Genomic DNA, 23,330 nt, shown 5'->3' with positions numbered 1-23,330 from the left:
CCGGTACATCTGACTCACTGTCGGGTGACTGCATTCATGTGCACACCCACACACACATACTCATGGAGACCCCACCCACACACTCACGTTTGCACACCCATGTGCACACGCATGTGTAGCCCACACACTCGTGTACACACCCCACCCACATACACTCATATAGACCCCACCTCCACACACACTCATGTGCACACGCATGTGTAACCCACACACTCGTGTACACACCCCACATACACTCATGTAGACCCCACCTCCACACACACTCATGTGCGCACCCTGCACAACAAACGTTCATGTTTACACACTCATGTACACACACATGTGTACCTCCACCACCACTCACGCGCACACCCCACACATGCATACTCATGTGCACTCCCACACTCATGTGTACCCCCTACACTCATGTTCACGTCCTCACCCGCACACACTCATGTGCACGCCCCCACTCAAACACACTTACGTATGTACCCTGACCACACACTCACATAAACACCCAATCCACACATATTCATGTGCACACACCCCCACTCACACACTCATGCACACGCCTTACTCACACACTCATGCACATGCCTTACTCACACACTCATGTGCGTACCCCCATCTGCACACTCCTATGCAGGCTCCACCCCAACACAGTCTTGCGCACAACCCCACCCCACATACCCATATCCGTATCTTTCACATCTCCACCCACATGAATGCACATGACTGAAGCTCAAATAAATCAGTTTTAAAAGGCAGGCATTCTAGACCCTAACGCTAGTTAGACTGGTCAGGGATGAACTGGGACAAAATAGAGGAATCCTACCCTGGCACTTTTCAGAATGAAATGAAAACATGTTTTCTAGGTTTTATAGCTCAGATGTCTGGGGTCATATTCTATACATCCTAACATTCTGAAGCATATGGGTAGATCCAAAGAAGGGTAGTTTTCTCTGTTTGAAACATCATTTGAATATACCCCAAAGCAAGCTTGTGTTTTAACTCTGGTGAAACAAGTTCTTTCATGTCCTCGGTCTGTCATCTTAAACATGTGTGTCTGTTTCACTATAAACAGTATCATAGTGCTTGGGCTATATCAGAGACTGCAACTCTAGCTTTGCATGAGATATTGGTTTTGTATAGAGATATGGTTAGCTATATGTTCTTACTATTCTTTAACAGCACTCATGTATTAACTCAATAGACACAGAGCATCCCATTGAAGCTTTATAAGCTGACTTCTATTTATTAAGTACTTGATTTACCCAAGTCTTTGCTTCCTCTGAAAATAGGCCTTGACTCCTACCCATGGCATGCTGAAAGCTCATAGATTGCAATTTATCTACTCTCATTAGTCCTTATTAAGGGTCACAATTAGGTATTTATAAATCTAATTTTTTGTTGACTCAAGCAAATACACACAAACACACATACCAAAAAAATCTGAAATTAAAAGCACAGATAGTCATCATTTGCCTCATTTCCATTCATTCTTTCTCAGATGGAGAAATCCAGTGTACAGAATTTAACTAAATGTAATTACACTGGCCCTATTTTGAGAGATCAGTTTTTAAAAGCACATATATAGTTTTCTGTTGAATTGACTTTATTTCTTAATTAACTGCAGTGTTTAGTGAGGAGAGCTAAGAAGACCTATAGTAACCTAATTTGGCTTCTTTCAAATACATTTCTGGCATTTATAGATCAAAAGCTTGAATCATTCATGTATAGACTACTACTATGGTTCTCTATGAAACAATAGTTAAGAGTAAAAGATGTTAACTTTCACCTAAGGTCCCAGGGGAGACAGTTGTTCCAAAAGTAGTAGCAGCAAGTGCTTGTGTATTCCCTCTGTTGGCCACACATGGGGAATTAGGAATGGACTTCCATTGTTTTTGGGCGCCGAGACAAGATGGCGACTGAGAGGTGAAGAGGTCAGGCAGGAAGCACTGAGTGGTCATAGGTAGACTGATGTAAGATGGGTTTATTGTTGGGTCTAGGTGACCCACACTGAGGGCTTTTGCTATTAGAATCACCATAATAGTCATTAGCGATTGTTTATTTACTAGTCTATCCTCCCAGACCCAGCAAGGGCCCTGTGACGTTGAGTCCATGCCACTCAGAATCTGACCCCATCCAGACCAAGGCAGCTTAAGATACCCAGGCTGCAGCTATTTAGGGAGAAAGTGAACCTCAGCCTGTGAGGATAGCAGCAACTCAATGTACACGGCAGGCTGTGGGAGGGGATATATTCCCAGATAAAGAATGACCCTGGCCTTACTTAATTCTCCCTTGTGAATTTTAAGTGGAGGGAAGAAAGTCATACTAGGGTAGGTCTTCTGTGTAGTTTCCATCGAAACTTATAACCAGCAGACCAAGTAGGAGATAGTTTCCTGTTTTAGTCAATGAAAGAGAAAGAGATAACACACATTGTCTCCACATAGTTCATCTGCAAGACTCATCCCTGACAAACTCAGATGTGTGCATGTGCTCATGTTTTCACTTCATCAATCTATTTCTGCTTTTATCGCCTCTAAATGTGGATGACAATTCTCCATTGCTCCATTGGTCTATAAAGCAAATGGGTAAATTCAGCTCAATACTTTGAAAACACAATTGTTCTCCAGAAAGTGTGGATATTATTGAACATGTGATGGCAATCACATGGCAATCAGTTAATACCAATCTTGAAGCACCCTGCTCAGTTCAAAACTATTCCTCTGCTCTACAGTTGTCTTTTGCACACAACTGACTCGTCTTGTTTTAAGAAAAGCATTTGTTTATTTTTATGTATTTTGTGTGTAGGTGAACTCCATTTTGGCATTTTAAGGGAAATTGCTGTCGTTCATTTACTTAATGAGAATTATGCATGGCATCCCTAGTTCAGCACCCAACCATATTCTTCTCTCCTACAATGGGCATCTGAGAAATATCCCAAGTCTACAGTAATGTGAGGCATGAAGACTTCTAGAGAAGTACCAAGAACACAATATCTGCTAAGACAGGGAACTTGTGAACAGACTGGTCCCTCAGAAGGTGTGTGGAGACACTTACAGTTAGCTTCCTCTTTCTGTCCGCAGCTTCAGATTTAAGATGTGGAGTGTCTAATACATGGAGCAGAGGAACTCTTGCCTAGGGACACTTGCATGATTCATTTTTATATCTCTCTCCTCATCCCTCCCTCCCCCTTTGCTCTCTTCCCTCCCCTTCCCTTCCCCCTTTTTCTTTTGTTTTCCCACACTTGTCTTACTATCTTTTCTTCCCTCTCTCTTTTCTTTTCTTCTCTGTTCTTTTTCTCTCACTCTTACTTTCTCATATTTGTGGACAGCTCCCACCCCCATTTTTTGAGACAGGGTTTCTCTGTGTAACAGCATTGGCTGTGCTGGAACTCACTCTGTAGACCAGGCTGGAGACCAGGCTGGCCTTGAACACACAGAGCTGTGCCTGCCTCTTTCTCCCCTGTGCTGGGATTAAGGGCACGAGCTACCACTGCCCAGCCTGGATAGACCCTTTTAATGTGATATTTAAATCTTTGTGGAGCCAGCTTCTGGAGGCCAGGGTTCCCACTTCTCAGAAAGGAAGACTCCTCTTTCAGCCATTGCTCTGTTCCTTCTCTACTCTACTCTAGCCCATTTTCTCCTTGACTGTCCCTCTTTCTACTAAGGTTAAAGTACCTCTTTGACTTTTGAGTTCTCATTTGAGCTGAGATAACCACAACTTCTAGTCCTAAGAATTCAATGAGCTGTGGACAAAGTTGGAAAAAGTGAAGTTAACGTAAGGTACTTCAGGCCTTGATGTGTGTGGGAAAGACCATCCATCCATCCTTCCATCTGTCTGTCCGTCCGTCCGTCTGTCCGTCCACCCATCCATCCAATTTTCAAAATTGCTCAGGGAGCACTCTGAGAGGTCAAGATGAACAAGTTTCCCTTTTGGGCTGTAACCCTTGAATATGGCAGATGGTGCCCAGGAGGGCAGAACCTCAGAGGTGTGGGTGACTATGCTTGCTTTCAACACTTATGAGGAAGTAAAGTGTGAGAAGTGTTGGTGAACCAACTTTTGTCTTTACTGTAATGTGAGTCAGGCTGAGTGCTACAGATCACATATTCTTTCTTATAGCCTAGATGCAACTGGGCATAGAAACCTCTGCCTAATCGCAACAGGAAGGTGAGCAAGGGTCAAAGGGCATTATCAATAACGTCCTCCCACCCCAAACCACTTGCTGCTTAGTGACACCACTCAGGATCCTTTGAACAACTGACCAAACATAGGATAGCAAAGTAGAAGTTGGGGTAGGTAGAGTTGGATGGTAAAACTATTTATCCATGATTTATCCATCTTCTCAGCCCCTACATTAAAAAACAAGAAACTAGGTATGGTAGAATGTTTGTAATCTAGGGGAATCCTAGGAGCTCACTGGCTAAGCAGTCTAGCTAAATTGGCAAATGTCAAAGTTCAATTAGAGCCTTTGTCTTAAATAATAAGCTGGAGAGTGGTAGAGGGAGATACTCAGTGTCAGTCTCTGACTTCCACACCTGAATTCACTAACCCTACATCTGACAGAGGGCTAATCTCCAAAATTTACAAAGAACTCAAGAAACAAGTCTCCAAAACACCAAAGGATCCACTTGAAAGGTGGGGTACAGAGCTAAATAGAGAATTCTCAGTAGAGGAGGCTAAAATGGCCAAGAGACACTTAAGAAAGTGCTCAACATCCTTAGCCATCAGGGAAATGCAAATCAAAACAACTCTGAGATACCATCTTACTCCTGTCAGAATGGCTAGAATCAAAAAACACCGAAGACAATTTATGCTGGAGAGGATGTGGAGAGAGAGGAACACTCCTCCACTGCTGGTGGGAATGCCGACTCATACAGCCTCTTTGGAAATCAGTATGGAGATTCCTCAGGAAAATGGGAATTAATCTACCACTAGACCCAGCAATTCCACTCTTAGGCATTTATCCAAATGAGGCAGGTTCATACAACAAGGGCATCTGCTCCACTATGTTCATAGCAGCATTGTTTGTAATAGCCAGAACCTGGAAGCAACCTAGATGCCCCTCAACTGAAGAGTGGATAGAGAAAATGTGGTACATTTACACAATGGAGTATTACTCAGCAGAAAAAAACAATGGAATCTTGAAATTCGCAGGGAAATGGATAGCACTGGAAGAAACCATCCTGAGTGAGGTAACCCAGTCGCAAAAAGACAAACATGGTATGTACTCACTCATATATGGATTCTAGATATGGATCTGGATAGTGCCAGTCTGCACTTCCACAGATAGAGAGTCTGGAAAACAGGAAAGAACCTAAAAGATATGCATATATGCATAGTACCCAAGAGAAGAGGATGGAGACAAGATCCTCTGATGGGGAACACGGCGAGGGGTGGGGGGGAGTGGGACCTGGGAAGAATAGAGGGGTTAAAGAGGAAGGGAGTTGGTCATGGGGGAACAGGAAGTTGAGGGAGTGGGGGTAGAATAGGGGGAAGAGGGAATCATAGGATCGAAGACAGATCAGGCACCAGAGTGACCTCGAGTGATCTAAAGGTATAACATCAATTGGCAAGCTAAGCAATAGTGGAGGGACCACCTCGAATGCCCATTCCTGATAATGAACTTGATGTCTATAACCATCCGGGAGCCTTCATCCTGTGACTGATGGAAGCAGAGGCAAACACACAACTAAGCACTGAACTGAACCCAAGGAACCCAGTGACAGAGAGAGAGGAGTGATGAGCAAATTGGCAAAGAATGGGCTGGCAAAACCAGCAGAGACAACTGATCTGAACAGGGGAGTGCTCTTGGACCCCAGACCGACAGTGGGGAGGCCAGCATGGGACTGATCTGGACCCCCAAATGTGAGTGTCAGTGAGAAGGCCTGGGCAACCTATGGGGCCCTGAGCTGTGGATCAGTGTCTATCCCTGGTATACAAACTGTCTTCATGTGCCTATAGCACAAAGAGAGATGCTCTCTCAGCCTGGACTCTTAGGGGAGTGCCTTGACCCTACCAAGAGTAAAATGACAGACTCTAGATATCCCCTATGTGGAAGGATTTGGCAATAGGGTGGGAGGGAGGGGGGGAAGGGGAGTGCGGGAGGAGGGGAGGGAGAGGGAACTGGGATTGACATGTAAAACAAGCTATTTAAAATTAAAATAAAAAATGATAAAAAAAGAAAAACAAAACAAGGGGTGGGGGTAAGATGGGATCTTGAATTAATTTGAACTAAAAATCATTTTTTCATGCGTGTATGTCATTATTATAGCCTGAAGTACTTCCATCCCAAATTCATATACTGAATCCCCAACCAGTATCCAATGCTCAAGAACTGAGTATATTTTACAAGGTAATTAGGTTGGGATGGTTAGGACAGAACAGTAAGAGCCCTCCCTTATCTAGTCTGTTGTTAGAAGAAAAAGCAACTAGAGGGGCTGGAAGGATGACTCAGCAACAGAGAGCATCTGTTGCTTTCAGAACATCTGGGTTTGAGTCTCAGCACCCACATTACAGCTAACAGTCATTTGTAACCCCAGTTCCAGAAGATACCACACTTTGTTCTGGACTCTGCAAGCACTGACTGCTTGTGGTATATGGAGACACATGTACACAAAATACCCATACACATAAAATAAAAATGAGTAAATCTTTAAAAAGGAAAAAGAAACTGGAATTCATTGGCGTGCTGTATACACCTTCATATAATCATGCATAGCATAATCTCTATGAGGAGAAAATCATACCAAAAAATGGCATCTGCAGGCCACAGAGAAGGCCAGTCTGCCATTCCTTGATCCTGTACTCCCAGCCTCTATGACAGTGAGAGAATACATTTCTGTTTCTATCATTTAAACCACTTAATCTGGTTGGTTGGTTTGTTAATTGCTTGTTTTTGTTTGTTCTGTCCAGCTTTAGGAAGCTAGTCCATTCATCTTGTCTATTTAGCCGAAGGGTTTTTAAATGGAAAAAATTTAATGGCTTAGTGTCAATTAGTTCCATCTAAACAAAACTTTCTTCTTGGAACGGTAATATAAGATGGACAAAAGGAAAGACGGTATGATGCAGTTTAGGAGGCAGGACTCTACCGTCACAGTGCATTTCCATTGCTGCCGGGGTTCTTTTTCATAACCGTCACTCATGGGGACCACTGGGAACCACACATAGCAATCTCCTGCATGGAGAGGCGGTTGGCAGCAAGGAGTAATGGTGGGTGAGGGGTGAGGGGAAGTCAACCGAGAGCTTTTGATTTGCACCAAGTAATTTCATGTGGACTTAGAAGAGACTTGTCCACTATGAGAAATTCTACTCCTATTGGATTAACAGCAGGACCACTGCAAATAAAGGGCGGCTGAGAATAAATGTCCTATTGCATGAGCTTCTGAACACACAGGCCAGCAATGCTGCATATGTCAGCTTTCTGTCACTGCAATAAAACACCTGAGCTAATTCATTTATAAAGACAAAAGGTGTATTTTGGCTCAGCATTTGGGTGATTCTTGCCCATAATTTATTGGCTCCGTAGCTTTGGGTTTATGATGAAGCAATAGATCATGGTAAGAGTGCTTGGAGGGGAAACAGATTGCTTTGTGTCCAGAAAGCAAAGAGGGGAAGAGTAATGTCCCCTTTGAGGATATCATTCCGATGACCTAAGGACTCCTCATAAGGTTCCATTTCATAATGGTCCCCAACACCCTGAACAGTGCCACTCTGGAAACCATGCCTTTAACAAATTGATCTTGGAAGGCACATGCAACATTTGAACTCTAAAAAATAGTTTAAAAACTTTCCTAATTCACACACCATTCTTAAGGAATTATAATGGAAGAGGGCTGAACAAGCATTGGGAAGAGCCCAGCTTTGCCTGAGAGCCAACTATTTCTTCGTTTTCTTTTTGGCTTCCAAGAATATTCAGAGCTGTATCTGTAACCTGCCTTCTAGCCACAGTTTCTACAGAACACAGGAAAAATGATGTAGATATTGAGGACCTGGGTATAGCCAGATAGCCCTGGACTTTAAAGAATATAATATTGTTGCCCACCATATCCATCCTGGCTCCCTCTACATGGGGTTTAACTGGATGATGGATGGGAATTGTGTAACAAGTACTCACTTTCTCCCTCCAAAATCGTTAAGAAATCGAACCAGGTAATTTACTTCATTTAATGATGACAAAACCCAATGAAAGTCATGACTTTAAATCCTGTTCCTATAAAGGAATATTGTTTTGACTTGACTTACAATTGTAAATATATATCCCAATAGCCATTTTAGAAATGCATTAAATTTGTATTGTTCATGCATGCATATGAATAAAAATGCATATATTTAGATACACACAAAATTTAGTTGTTTTTGGTTGTGAGCACTGGGGACATACCTGTGTAAAAATGAAATGAATTGTAATAGCCAGGCATCACAGTGCTCTCCTGTCATCCCAACCCTTGGGAAGCAGAACCAGACAGTTCTGTGTGTTTAAGACCAGCATGGCTGACACAGTGAGTTTCAGGCTAGCCCTGGGCCTATAGAGTGAGATTCTAGAGAGAAAGAGGGAAGGGGGATGATGGAGGGAGAGGTGAGGGTGGGAATATGATTATGTGACTTTGGGTGCTTTTCTTTTAGAAGTTACTCAGAGGTAGGAAGAAGGGCATTGTCATGTCTACTGAGAGACCAGGTATGTCTTCACAAAAAGTATACCTGGGTAAGGATAGGAAAGAGCCGAAGCATGGCCTGAAGATACTGGGAGAAAGGTGCTCTGCAGAGGGGGTAAAGCAATGAAGGGGAGGAGCCTCTTTGGGTCAGTCTTAAAGAGTGGTGTGGCTGAGGTTGACTAAGCCAGACTGACTGGTAGAATGCAGTGAAGAGAAGGAGGTAGATTGGAGCAGATTACAGAGTGCTTAGGAAAGAGTGATAGGATTATGGATTTTATTCTGAGAGACACGGAAAGCTAGAAGTAGGCTTCGAACAGAGTGACTTTGAAAAGAATCACTGTGGCTTCGGTATTAGTGAGGGGATTGAGGAAACGGGCAAGAGCCTCGCACAGAAAGATCTGCTCTTGAACCCCTTCTACAAGAGGCTGCTTCCATAATTCAGCTGAGGGATGATGGTGTCTAAATTAAGACTGTTGTTATAGTCATTGTGAAAAGAAATAGTTGAACAGAAGGTAGCACTGGCAGGGTCACCTGACAAAGCATGTGAGATGAGAATGAAGGATGACATCATGCTTGCAGAATTAAGCAGTCATTGATGTTGCTGAAGAACAGGGCAGAGGGAGCTTGGCTTGGAATAGGATTTCTCTGTGATGCCTACACTTATTTAAGCGAAATGTCAGCTAGGAAGTTTGCTATGCTCTTGGAGATGCTATAGAAGTTGTTTCTTAATGTGGAAACTGCAATGGAAATAGTGTATAACACCATCATCCTGGAATCACTTAACAAGTGTAGACAAACCAAGGAGTTCCCAGAGCCAATAAGAAATTAGACTATGCACCAGGCGGTGGTGGTGCACGCCTTTAATCCCAGCACTCGGGAGGCAGAGGCAGGCAGATCTCTGATTTCGAGACCAGCCTGGTCTACAGGAGCTAGTTCCTGAACAGCCTCCAAAACCAGAGAAACCCTGTCTCAAAAAACAAAACAAAACATAAAAACCCAACAAACAAACAAACAAATAAACAAAGGACTATGCAGGGACTTGGATAACATCAGAAGAGAGGAGAACACTGTCAAATCGATGACTTTTGACTCTGGTCTTTAGAACTGCTAGAGAATGTGTTTCTGTTATATTATCTAGTCAAGTTTAAAGGGGAAGATGGAGGTATGGGAACTTTAGGGATCTGATTGGGCAGGTTGGGGCAGGCCAGACAAGGAGAATAAAGAAAGAAATATCTTGATGGGGGTGGCATTTTGAGGCTATGGAGAAACCTGGTGTCAGGGAAACTCCCAGGAATCTATAACGATGACCCCAGCTAAGACACCAGCAATAGTGGAGAGGGTGCCTGAACTGGCCTTCTCCTGTAATCAAATTGGCGACTATCCTAATTGTAACAGAGAGCATTCATCCAGTAACTGATGGGAGCAGATGCAGAGATCCAGAGCCAAGCACTGGGCAGAACTCTGGATTCCTGTTGAAGAAAAAGAGGAAGGACTGTGTGAACCCTAGGGGTCAATGTCAGCTAGGGAGCCTGCATGGGACTGACCTAGAGCCTCTGTCTGCATGTGTATGACAGTTGTGGGGCTCCACTCAGTGGGATCAGGAGTTGTCCCTGGCATTTCAGCTGACTTTAGGGAACTCAGTCCCTAAGGTGGGTTGCCTCACTCAAAGTTGGTGCAGGGGGACGTGCTTGGTTCTGCCTCAACTTGATGGGCCATAGTTTGTTGACTCCCATGGACGGCCTACCCCTCTCTGAGTGGAGACTGAGGAGGAGTGGATGGGGGGGGCGTGTTGACGGGAGGTGGGGGAGGAAACAGAGTGAGAGCAGGGAGGGGAAACTGTGGTCGTTATGTAAAATAAATGAAAAAAGTAAAAGAAAAGGTGTGTGTGGATGTATGTACATCTGTGCCCCTGCAAATGTACTTGTGAATGTGCATCTAGGTGTGGAGGGCATCTGTGTCTTCTTAAATCACTCTCTGCTTTGGGTTCGTGTTGCTGTTTTGTTTTGATTTTGAGAGGGGATCTCTAGCAGAGTGTCCCACCTCACCAGTTCAGCGGGGTTGGTCAGCTCTGTGCTGCAGAGATCCACCCCTCTGCCTCCACAGTGCTGGAGCTGCAGATGTGCTCTGCCACACCTGACTTTTTACCTGGGGACTGAGGATCTCAACACAGGTCTGCAGGCTTTTTTGGCAGACATTTTTATTGGGTAACCTATTTCAGCTGCCCGGAAGTAATTTTCTATAGCAGCTACAGAGTACTAATGTAGCGAACGGATTGATTAATTTTTAGTCTTTGTTTCACTTGGAGTGGATTCAGACTAACTACATTTGTGGGGTACAGTACAATATTCGAATGCATCTATATATGTATACATCCATTTGTAAAATATATACCAATCTGATTAGTGTGAGAAGCATGTCTCACACCTCCACTATATATCTTTGACTTTTGATGGAAACATTCTGAAACTTCCCATTGTAGGAAATTTAAATATATAATATGTTAGTAACAATGTAGTTGAACTTATTCTTCATGGCCAACTGTATTTTATAGCTGCCAACCATGCTTTGCCAATATCGGCTGATTTTAATTATCCCATTTCTCTTTCCAAAGAGTCATTTCACTCAGCACCTTCCACGGATGTTTCTACCCTCTGTGACTCTATGTTGCAAGTACACTACTCAGCTGTGTTATAGGATCCATTGGTAATTCCTATTCGTTCTACTTCCCTACTTTATTTGGAGTATACAGGGTCAGATCGGGATAGTATTGTTTGTGTTCTAATAAACCTTGCACACGCCTAACTAGCTGCTGTGTGTACACTGTGGCAACTTGTGAGGTCACTCAGAAAGCAAGGGTGACCTATTAAGTGATGATCTAGAAATGGAAAGCTTCCAGTGCTGGCTCCCGATTTGCATTCATGGAGAAGAACACCCATCCCAGAAGCTGTCAACAGAAAACAAGATGGCAATTTGATCTATTCCTTTGCTGATAGCTGCTCCTTAAATACACACTATTATATTGCCTCCCTTTATTGCCACATCCATAATTCTCTTTTATTGCATCATAAGCAATTTACTTGAGGCTCATATTTACTGCACCTTTAATTTCAAGGTTACACATTTAATTTCTAAGATTCCCTTTCACATTCAGCTTCTCTCTTCCTGCCTTACTTTTGGGCACAAAGACTGTCTTAATGATCTTATGTAGATGAATTTGGGTGGAAATTAGGTGTTCCATGACTTAATGGAAGAAAAATGGGTAAGGAGAGTTTTAAATCTTCCAGAAAGTCTTGAGCAGAGACAGAGTTATAGGTTAAAGACAAGTGGAGCCTCAGTAGTCTGGCTATGACCCAACCTTCTACAATAGCCTCATACATCAGTGTCTTTTGAACAGGAAGAATATATTTCATACCATACCTGAGATAACAGCCACATTAAAATATCTCCCCAATATTCAGAGAGATCTGCATATGTGCAGTATAAATGCCCTTCAAGAAGGAGGGACACATGTCTATGAGGGCAACTGGCATGTTTTAGAAAGTAGCTAGTAAGGGGAAGTGTTCTGCAGATGCTATAGGTCATTTTTCTTAAAAAATATGCTGCACATTAAAGGCAAAGACAGGCATTCAAAGTCAAAGATATGCTTATAACATCTTTCAATATTCAATTCATTTATGAAGCTTTATTGATTGTCTGTTAATGTGTAAGGCAATGCTAGCATTAGGGGATGACCCAGGATGAAGCCTACTTGGTTCTTTCCCTCAGAAAGATACTAGTCCTAAATGATGGCAGCCATGTGCAGTGGTCCATTAACCAATCAACAAAGTCCAACCACATACTTTGTCCCCTTTTATACATAATCTTTTCATACTCTGTCAGCCAGGGGTAAACTCTTTCTCTGTGAAAACACCGTAAAGTTTTCACATTTGGAGGAATTTCTTAAATCAAACCCAAAACTATCAGAGGATACACATATCCTACTACTGGGAAATGAAATCAACATGTTGAAAGTCATGTATTCGATTGCATCTATTTCAGCATCATTTACAATAGGATATAGGATGTAAAGAATAATAATGAATGAATGAAGAAAACTGATAAATAACACACACACACACATATATACGTATATATAATGAAACATGTATACATTGAAATCTGGGTTATCAAGGTGACTTAGTGGATAAAAAGCACTTGCCACCAAACTTGATGATGATATGAATTCTATCCCCAGGACCTACGTGGTTGAAGGACAGAAACAACTCAAACAAATTGTCCTGTACCCCACACAGACCATGGCACATATGGCAAACTCCCCCTGATAAATATATTTTTAAAAGATCATTTTAAAGGCATGAAAGCCTGTCTCAAAAAACAAAAAACAAACAGAAAATTTAGCCGGGCATTGGTGGCACACAGCTTTAATCCCAGCACTAGGGAGGCAAAGGCAGGCAGATCTCTGTGAATTCCAGGCCAGCCTGGTCTACAGCAAGTTCCCGGATAGGCTCCAAAGCCATACGGAGGAACTCCTTCTTGAAAAATCAAAACAAAAAACCAAAACCAAGAAAAATAAAACAAAAACAACAACAAAAAAGTGTGAAAGCCTGTAATTCGTGGTAATGTGTTTGGCTTGGAGAATATCTTGTTAACTGTGGTAAGTGAAGCCCTCAAAGATCAATGTTGCATAATCTCCTTCATCAGTGGAATGTTAAAATTTTGATCTTAAAGAATGTCAATAGAATGGTGACTCCCAAAGATTTGGGAGAGTAGATGGTCTGCGGATGAATAAGGGTTGGTCCTGGACGCAGTACTGTAGCTGGATAGAAGGAATGCTTCTGGAGTTCTATAGCACATCTTGCTGGATGTGGTGATTAGCAATTACCAGAGTAGTTCATAGAAGAGGATTTTGCTTGTACTTGTAAAGGCGGATAATTCCCTAAAGGTCGTCACTATCTCATATACACATAAACAAAGCCATAGTGTGTTTTATAAGCATATGCAAGTATTAAATGTTAATCAAAACCATTCTTAAGCCCAGAGCCCACATGTTCCTTGAGGGTAGGGTCAGTGTTAATGGGAACTTGCTGGGATTGTTCTATGGCATGCATGGACATTGTCCAGCATCCCCAGTGAAGGCCTGTGCAGTTGATTGGATGTTCAGTCTTGGGCCTAAGCACTCAGCCACATGAAGCCCTCTCTCCTGCCAACACAGCGGCCTGGGAGAGAAGAGTGGCAGTTGAGATATGTAGCGAGACCTACCGACTTTTCCCATTACTGGCTTTGTGGCAATGATTGTCTCCCAACCGCTACCTCCCATGGCCCCCCAAGCACTTTCAAAGCTCCATTCCCCCTGGCTGCTCACTCCTCCTCAGACTGCCAGCACCTTCATTTCATGCAGGGATGGCTGGTGTCCTAGTCAACTGTGGGTTCCAGGAAGCAGCCAGGAATATTGCCAGTGAAGTAATGCCAAAAACCTTTACCCTTATAAAAGTCTGGGATTGCTTTACTATCTCTTGAGAGCAGTTTTATTTCTAGCTTTTTAACATCTCATTTAAATGGCATGTATTCACATGAAAGGTCTCCTGATTCCATTTTTCTGCTTATTAATTAAATGGATAGAACATGCCAAATTCACAGCCCACAGTTCCAAGGGAGCCACATTATATGTTTTGTCCCAATTTTCTCCTTTACATTCCTCTGTTTCTGCTGTTTTTCAGCCGGAAATTTCTGCTTGCTGAGAAGAAAATGCTGTCGTTAAAGAAAATCTGGAGTTTGAAGCCAGAACAAATGGAGGCTCACACTGGGCAGCATTTATCAATACATAGGCGTGGTACACACTGAGCAGCATTTATCCATGCATAGACATGGAACACACAAAAGACCTTTCATGGCCAAAAATATTTGGTAAGCCCTGCCTAGTGCTCTCTTGGAAATTCACATTATATAGTAACGTGCATGTTACCCACAAGCCATGCAATAAAGAAAGCAATTCGACTCTCTTTAACCCAGTGTGTTTCTTAAATCTCTTTATTACAGGACGCGTTCCCCTGGAATTGTGACCAGTTGTCTTTATAATCACATTTTGAAAGCAATTTGATGCAGAGATCAGCTTACTTTCGAACCAAAATAATCTATATTCTTAAACAGTATTTTCATGTCATTTTTATGAAAAACTAGGTCTTATTCAGATACATAAACCTTCTAATTACAATGCTACCTCTGAAGATATATTGGATATGGGCCATCAGTTTTCACTTTCTTTTCACTTTTACAAAAAAGGAATAGTCTAAGCAAGATGATGACTCCTCTTTCTATGTGTAAAAAAAAACCTGTCGTTTGGGCAGTCTTATCTGGAAGATATATTACAGGCAGCGTGTATCTCTGATGCTCAGTGTCAATATTTTAAATATGTGAAGTGCTCAGCTATCTGCTCTCTTATATTTTCCCTTTCATGTCTTCTATTTAGGTTTAAAAATTCATTATATATTCCTAAGTGCTCCAATAGGTAACAAACACCCTTCTTACAACATATTCAGCTCACTGATACTAAAATTGTGCAAAATGCCTCCTTGAGGCACTAATATTTCATAATATCTAAGAAAGTGTCAGAACCTTAGACGTAAACCTTGACCTGTTTAGAGCTTTATCCTTTTAATAGTTTTGATTGAGACTTCAAATTTTTTATTGCTCATCAAGTTACTTGCTGTGGTTCTCAACCTTCCTAATGTTGCGACATCTTGGTTCATGTTACAGTGACCCCCAAACATAAAATTACTCATAACTGTATTTGCTGCTGTTATGAATCATTATGTAAACATCGGTGTTTTCTGATGGCCTTACTTGACCACTGTTAAAAGGTTGTTCCACTCTCCCAAAAGGGGTCGTGACACACAGGTTGAGGATCACCGCTCTACAGTCTAGCAGATTTCAGTTGAGGTGTGTGTGTACCTACTCTGAAATTCAGGATGATCAAGTGGGAACAGTTGGGGATACATTTAGCATTAAAGTACCTGCCTGACAAGTGCAAGCTGCTAGGTTCAGTCCCCTGTACTGCAAAAGGAAAACAAAGCCCATGTCGTCATTAACTGAAATGCAAGTTTAAGCTGATGTGAACTAGTAAACTCAATGGAGGTCATCTCTAAGGGAGCAAGCTTTAGTGAGGTAGGGGGTCTCCAGACGAGAGAGAAGCCCAGCACACCAGGAAAGCTAAGAACTCATCCACAGTAAGGCACAGCTAGACTTCATGTCGTTGAGGGCACTCTGCTGAATACAACAAATAGAAGCTTTGGGAAATATTCATGATTTATTTTAAAAGCTGCAAGTCTCCTTTACCCCTTATTTCCATGTCCTTAAAAACAGACTTGTCTCTCAACTCCTATAGTGAACACCATGGCCTGGAGAGAGTAGAGGCATTCTTGTTGCCTGAAATACTTTCATATCTTAACATATAAGTTAAGGTTTGGATGAAAAGAGAAGCAAATGCAGATACTAATACATTGTATGAAACAACAACTGTGGAAGATTTCAAAAAATTTCCTTTCATTATTTTTTTCTGAGTTTTCTTTATTCTTTTTCAATATAAAAAATAGTTTCATGTTTAGGTACCAACAAGAGAAGATTTTTTACTATGGAAACAGTAACATTTGCCACAGCATCAAAATAATATTTAGGAGTAAACTCAAAGAGAGGAGAAACCCATAGAAAGCTACATGACATTCATGAAAGTATTTAAAATCAAATACAGATGGGGCTATTTACCACACTCAGGAATTATGGAACTTACTATTATTTTAATGTTTATTCTTCTCAAAGGGATTTAGAAAGATAACGTAACCCCTATCAAAATCTCAGTTAAATTTTATACAGAGATAAAAGAATAATTCTAAAATTATTGTGGAACTAGTAATGACCCTGAATAGTGCACACAACATAAATAAAGAACAAAGCTAGGGACACCATGCTTCCTGATTTAAAACCTCATAAGAGAACCAACCGCCACCCACTGAAATAAAGCAGAAAAGGTTGAAACCTGACAAAGGTGTCAGATACAACCAGGAAAGGACAGTGTTTCAACAACTGGGGCTGAGACAGCCAACATTGACATACCGTACGAAAGGATAAAGTTATTCTACTTTTCTTTTGTTGTTGTTTTCCATATGAACTTGAGTATTGCTCTTTTTGGAAAAAAGAAAGGATACAGTTGTAGCGTTATCTACCAGACATAGAGGGCTGCAGAGGGTTAAGAGCACTGGCTGCTCTTCCAGAGGACTGGGGTTTGATTCCCAGCCCCCACGCGGCGGGGCAGCTCACAACCTCCTGTCACTCCAGTTCCAGGGGACTTGACATCCTCTTCTGGTCTATGCATATGGTGCACACACAGACATACATGTAGACAAAACAGCCAATGCACATTAAAAACAAATCTTCTACCAGATGTAACAATAAACTCAAGGTGTATGGAAGGTTTAAATAGACGTGCTGAAACTACAAAATATCTAAAAGAAAACACTGGAAGAGAGCTTCAGGATTTTAATCTGGGCAGTGATTTCCTGCCTGTGGCACCAATATTATAACCAATGGAAACAAAGCTATATCAAACTGAAATTTTTGCACAACCAAAGAAATCATCAGCAGCCTGCAAAGGCAAGCTAGAAAATGGAAAGGAAATATTTTCAAACCATGTGCCTAGTAAAATCTTAGCTTCTCTTTGCTTATTTTGAGAAGCAGATAAATTATCGATGGTCATATAATGATTGCTATATTGATTTTACATTGGCCTTTAATCACTTTTTCTCTATGCATAATATATTAAAATGTATATTGGATTTATTATATATGCAAATATACTTTACACATACACTAACCCACAAACCTACAAAGCCAGATAGCAGAAGCATGTCAATTTTGGGTCATCTTCCCCTTTCTGGAAACAGCTTAATTTCCCTCACTTTGAAGTTAGATTATAGTTCATTCTGTTATCTTGCTCATATGTGACTGACATAGTCTGGGCTATGCTGAATTTACAATGATCCTCAAAATACCATTGAAATGACTCAGATTTTTACCGTTTCGTAAACCATTGATACTATCTTGTTATCTCCCATCCTTTTCACATCCGGTGACATTCTAGGCAACTCTCCCTAAAATTACCCCAGCTAATTGGTGCATGCTTTACACACACTGTTTGTATAGATCATTGTTTACTTGATCCACTCTTCAGTCTTTTACTATTATAAAAAACTGATTATGAAAAAAAAGCTAATTATAGCTGGCATTCAATACATTCCCATGTTTAACTATCAGAAAGAGAATGGTCTTGAAATACAGTCATGAGGTTATAGGGTTTAAACAGTTCTCTAAGACTAGCAAGTGCCTTCATGCACCCACCATTGAAACGCCCAGGTGACTTCTGTCATTGTCCAGGATCTTGATGATTGTAGGTCAGTTTGTTCCAGGAAGGTCTTGCTATTTCTTTAATTTGTGTCCCTTTTGTTAGTATACAGGCGTCTGCACTGGCCTGTCCTTGGAGTTCTGACAGGATGCACCCTCAGCTGCAAGCCACTAAGAGCACCACCTGTGCACACTCACTATTTTCCCTTTTAAAAGGGCCCTGCCCACCTCATACCCCCTTTCTCTCCTTCTTTCTGTCTATTCCCCTCTCTCTCTGCCCCTCTTTCCTGTCTCCTGCTGCTCCTGTCCCCAAAGGACGGTCTCCTCCCCTCCTGTTTCCCCCCTTTATGATCCTTTTCCCCTAATAAAAATCCCTCCACTTGAACTCTGCCCCATGGTGTCATGTCTGTGGGTTTAAGTTGTTTTCTCCTGTTGGTTGCTTTTATTTCATGTCTTGGGACAATGACATCTACCTCATTCAGTCAATACATGATAAGGCCTTTGATTTTTTTTTAATTAAAAAGGTTTCCTCAGTATATTTAAAACTCCTACTAGCGTGGAGTAGGTTTTTACACAGCTGGATGTTTACATTTTAATGATGTTATGCAGTGATTTTGTTTCCATGAAATATGACTTGTTTGGGTTGGTGGTTGTTACGATTTCTGGTTCTCTCCTTTCCACCTGTATCGGTGGGTATAGCTAACTTGGAGCTGGATGGAGGTGGGTGGCCAGTTCTGGCCGATGACCTGTGAACAGAAGTCACCTTGACAGGCACCGGGCAGAAGGCTTCACTGCCGCGAGTGAGTCTCTAGCGCTCTTCTTTGTTCACCTCTGTCCAATGCAGAAGTGACAGTCACGCCTTCAGCCTGGGGGCTCCAAAGGGCCACACTGTGCAGCAGAGCCTGCCTGCACGCAGCTGTTTAAGGAAGAGTAGAGCTTTGGTCATCTGAGGGCGGGAAGGGAATGGCATTTGCCAAGCACCAGAATGGTGATGTTGGAATAAGCGAAAATCTCAAAAGCTGTTTCCGTGTCTAGAACCGATGAAAATTCACTCGCACGATTGCTGTTATAAGGTGTCTGTAAGCTCTCTGTGTCGCTGATGAGAGTCTTTGTATTCGTGTTTGTGTGAGCATAAGCATGCTTGTGCAACGAAGTAAGCGTGGATTTCAGGGGACAGTCTCACACGCAGGCTCACGCATTCACCTCACTTGTGTTAGGCTCTTCTAGGTCACAGCTTCCTCAGCCAGGCTGCCATCAGGAGATTGTGCTGTCGACATCCTATGTTGCTCTAGAAATTTTAGAAATATAGACACAACTATCGTGTCTGTCTTTTCACGATGTGGGTTCTGAGAATCTTAACCAGGCAAGATTCTTAGCCATTGAACCATCCCCCAGGCTTCTTGGGAGAATTTATAAGGCTATTTCATAATTTTGTTACTTAATCAATTAGAAGCTCCTTCCAGTGTGTGGCTTGAGGAAGGATAATACAAGATATTTGTGTTTAGTTGTTATAGATTTAAAAGTAAATTACAATATTTTTAATGGAATTATGCTTTCCTAACAGGTAAGTTTGACTTACAGTATTTTATTTTTCATTATTATTCATTTTTTGTGCATTTGTAATAAATCTCTCTACCTTTATGGATTCTAATAAAATACTTTAAGTTTCTGGATTTATTTTTTTCATAACATAACCACTTTCCAACACCCATCATTTCTGCTTTGCTTATTATATTGTCTATGATTTTTCGGAGTAAGATAATGAGAGCTAGTCTCCTTATTTTGTTTTTAATTTAAATTGAAATGCTTCTACTGTTAAACCATTACCTATTATTCGGAAGTTGGGTTGAAATAGATGCTATATTATTAATTTAACGTAGTACAAGAAATGAAAATTAAATTAAATGTGATTTGTATTCATACCTCCAACAATATGCATTAACTTTCATTAAATGTTTCTCAGAGTTCAATTTCCCTTCTAATGAGATATTTTATATGAGTGTATTTCTTTACATTACTCAATCTATGCAATTCTGGGGTAAATTACATTTGATCATGGGGAGCTTTTCATTTACTTTGTTGTTGAATTAGATTAAGTGATGTTTCATGTGATATTTTGCAATTTTATTAATAAATGATAGTGGCATATAAGCTTTTGTATATATAGGCCTTGTCCATTTTGTTATTAGAGTTATCTAATTTTAATGAGATGTAAAGGATGAGTTTCAAGTAATTCTATGTCTTAGAAAAATAATGAATTTCACCTAAGTTTAAAAGAACTCATTAGCAAAATTTTATGGCTTTAAATGTTTCTGTAAATTGTCCTTAGATAAATTTTTAAATGTTTACTGCTTATTCTTGAGATTACAGTGATTTATTTTAGATCCAATAAGAAATATTTTATATATTCAATATTTTATCTGTTTAAGGATTTTTTGGTATTTTAATAAAGTATTTTATATATTATACAGCTATTATGGAGACAAAATTGATTTAAAGATTTATGTAGGGAGGCATGTGTGCAGGCTGGCATTGGGCACTGGACCCTCTGGAACTGGAGTGACAGACAGATGTGCTTCCTGTGGGTGCTGGGAACTGGAGTTGGTAAGGCCTGCAAGTACTCTTAACTGCTGAGTTATCTCTCCAGTCCTAAAACGCAAGGTTTTATTGTGTGTGTGTGTGTATGTGTGTGTATTTTGTTTTGCTTTGTTTCAATTCTTGTTTTTTTTCAAATGTACTTTTTAAAAAAATTAGATTGAAAACAATCTTACATGGTATTTTTTAATTTTTTTAAACAATTTTTTTTTATTTTACATACCAGTCCCAGTTCCCCCTCCTTCCTGTCTTTCCACTCCCCCATCTTCTCCCCATCCCATCCACATTCACTCCTCGAACAGGGTGAGGCCTCCCATGGGGAGTCAACAAAGTCTGTTCCTTCATCTTGAGGCAGGATCAAGACTGCCCTCCCTGCCTGTATGTCGGCTGAGCAATGTAGCTCCATAGGGAACAGGCTCAAAAAAAAAAAAAAAAAACAGTTCATACACTAGGGATAAATCCAGGTCCCACTGCCGGTGGCCCCATGAACTGCCCAAGTCACACAGCTATCACCGACATTCAGAGGGCCTAGTTTGGTCCTATGCTGGTTCCCCAGCTGTCCAGCGGTCAGTCTGGAGTCAGTGAGCTCCCACCAGCTCAGTTCAGCTGTTTCTGTGGGTTTCCCCATCATGGTTTTGATCCTTTACTCTTATTAGCACTCCTCCCTCTGTTCAACTGGAAAGAGATACCTTGATAGAACGAGCCACTATGAGTTTAGTGGAAAACCTGGTACTGTGGAAATTCTCAGGAATTCACAAGGATGACCTCAGCTAAGACTCTAAAGCTAAGAGAGGATGCCTGAACTAGCCTTCTGCTGTAATCAGATTGATGACTCCCTTAATTGTCATCATAGAACATTCATCCAGTAACTGATGGAAGCAGATGCAGAGATCCACAGCTAAGCACCGGACCGAGCTTCCAGAGTCCAGTTGAAAAGGTACAATGTTATTCTTCTCGAAGAAACCATTAATAAAATGATTTTGGAGATTTTGCTTTGTGTCCAATCTGAACTTTTTGTCATGTTAGGTGTTTAAATTTACAGGTGTATCTATATGTTAAAATTTCATTCAAGCACTGTGTTTGAATATTTATTTTCATAATTTTGTCTGCATCTCAAGTATTTTTATTTGAGTTTTACATTCTCATTATTTTACAAGTATTTTTAATGCATACATTATTTCCTTATTGACTCAAAAGTTAGTAAAACTTAAATTGCAAGAATGCATAAGGCTTAGAAGTATTCCCCTTTTTGTTAAAAAAAAGCTATTCAAGCATATTACTGACAGTTTTGGAATTTTTTAATAAAGCCCTTAGCAAGTAAACATTTGTTTAGGCTTTTTCTAGTCATATCATTAATGATATCAAGATTTGCATATATGATTTTACAATGTTGTTTGCTGTCTTCATGTACCAGAATCACATTACACATGAAATACTGTACTTTTGTGATTTTTCTTCTTTCTTAGACAAGGTCTTACTATGTAACATAATCTGGCTTCAAGTTTCTGGTCTTCCTGCCTGAGGCTCCTGAGTCTTAGAATTGCACACGTGTGCTGCCCTGTGCTGCTTGTGTGCTTTTTGTTGCTGACCTTAATGATATTTTCCATGTTGCTTAATACTCAAAGTATTGATCTTTGTGATGACATTCCATCCTCAAGAATCAAATTTTGTTTAGATGATTACAATTATGCAAAACTTCCTGGTCTTTGCTAGAGACATAATGCTTCAATAAATACATCCTTGTGGAAAATACTAGGTTAGTATTTTGTTTTGTTCCTTTGATCCTTTCATATGAAACCCAGGTTAAAGACTGTGCTCATTTTAAGATCCTGACTCATGTTGTCAGTTTTAAAGAAAGAGTGAATTTGCTTCCATGCTCACTACCAATACATCCAAATGTACATTTCCCCAAATTTCTAAGTATTGTAAATAAAAAGGAATCAGTCCCCTAAGCAAAAAACTTGACAATGATGACTATTTAAATGCCCATTTTGTTGATTGTTAGTGAAGCTGATCATTTCCCATAAAGTACTGTTGTATTCCTCTGTCTTCCTCCCCCACCTCCCTCCCTCTTCCTCCCTTCCTTCTTCAATCTCTCCCTCCCTCTCCCCTCCCTCCCTCTCGCTCCCCTTCCTTCTTTCTTCTGGTTAATTCTTTATCCCTGTCTTTTCCATTTGAATAGGATATCCACATTTATCTCATGCATTTATGCATGAAACAAAGAAGTGCTCTTCTTGTGTTTCTTTGTAACTATTATTGTCGTCAAGAAAGTCTTACAGTTTTGTGTAATCCATTCTATCATCTCACGGAGAAATGATCTCCTTATTTTTGGAAACTGGCCATGCATGCTTTCACACCAAGGCTAATGCTGGGATGGAGGTGGAGGGGCTGTGTTATGCTGTGATCACAGTTCAGTATGTCAGCATGTGCCTAAGTCTCCTGTGATGGACTTGTGTACTAGGGCCAGGAGGAAGCTCTCCTATCTGCCCAGGTACCCGGACCTCACACTGAAAGCTCAGCAGCTGTCCACAGACAGGTTTTCTACATGTTCACTACTCAAATGGAGAAAAGGAACTGTGCTGAGGGGAGAGAACACTCGTGACTCAGAGGGAGAGCCAGAGACTGGTAGAGCAGTTGTCCTGTTTAAAAGGGCTCAAATCTTCACTTAAGGGAGTTTCAGTTCCCAACCACCAGATAGATATTCACAGG

At 41.0% G+C, this 23,330-nt stretch overlaps 1 protein-coding gene across 9 annotated transcripts in view; it reads right to left on the bottom strand.

The window, feature by feature from the left end:
* The window catches only part of Grik1 (glutamate ionotropic receptor kainate type subunit 1), a 372,708-nt gene that overhangs the window by 152,373 nt on the left and 197,005 nt on the right, over positions 1 to 23,330 (bottom strand). The gene's annotated exons all lie outside the window — the stretch shown is intronic.

Source organism: Mesocricetus auratus, unplaced genomic scaffold (genome assembly GCF_017639785.1).
Source record: "Mesocricetus auratus isolate SY011 unplaced genomic scaffold, BCM_Maur_2.0 Super-Scaffold_100008, whole genome shotgun sequence".
Classification (NCBI taxonomy): Eukaryota; Metazoa; Chordata; class Mammalia; order Rodentia; family Cricetidae; genus Mesocricetus; species Mesocricetus auratus.
This window is presented reverse-complemented; position numbering and strand designations above follow the sequence as displayed.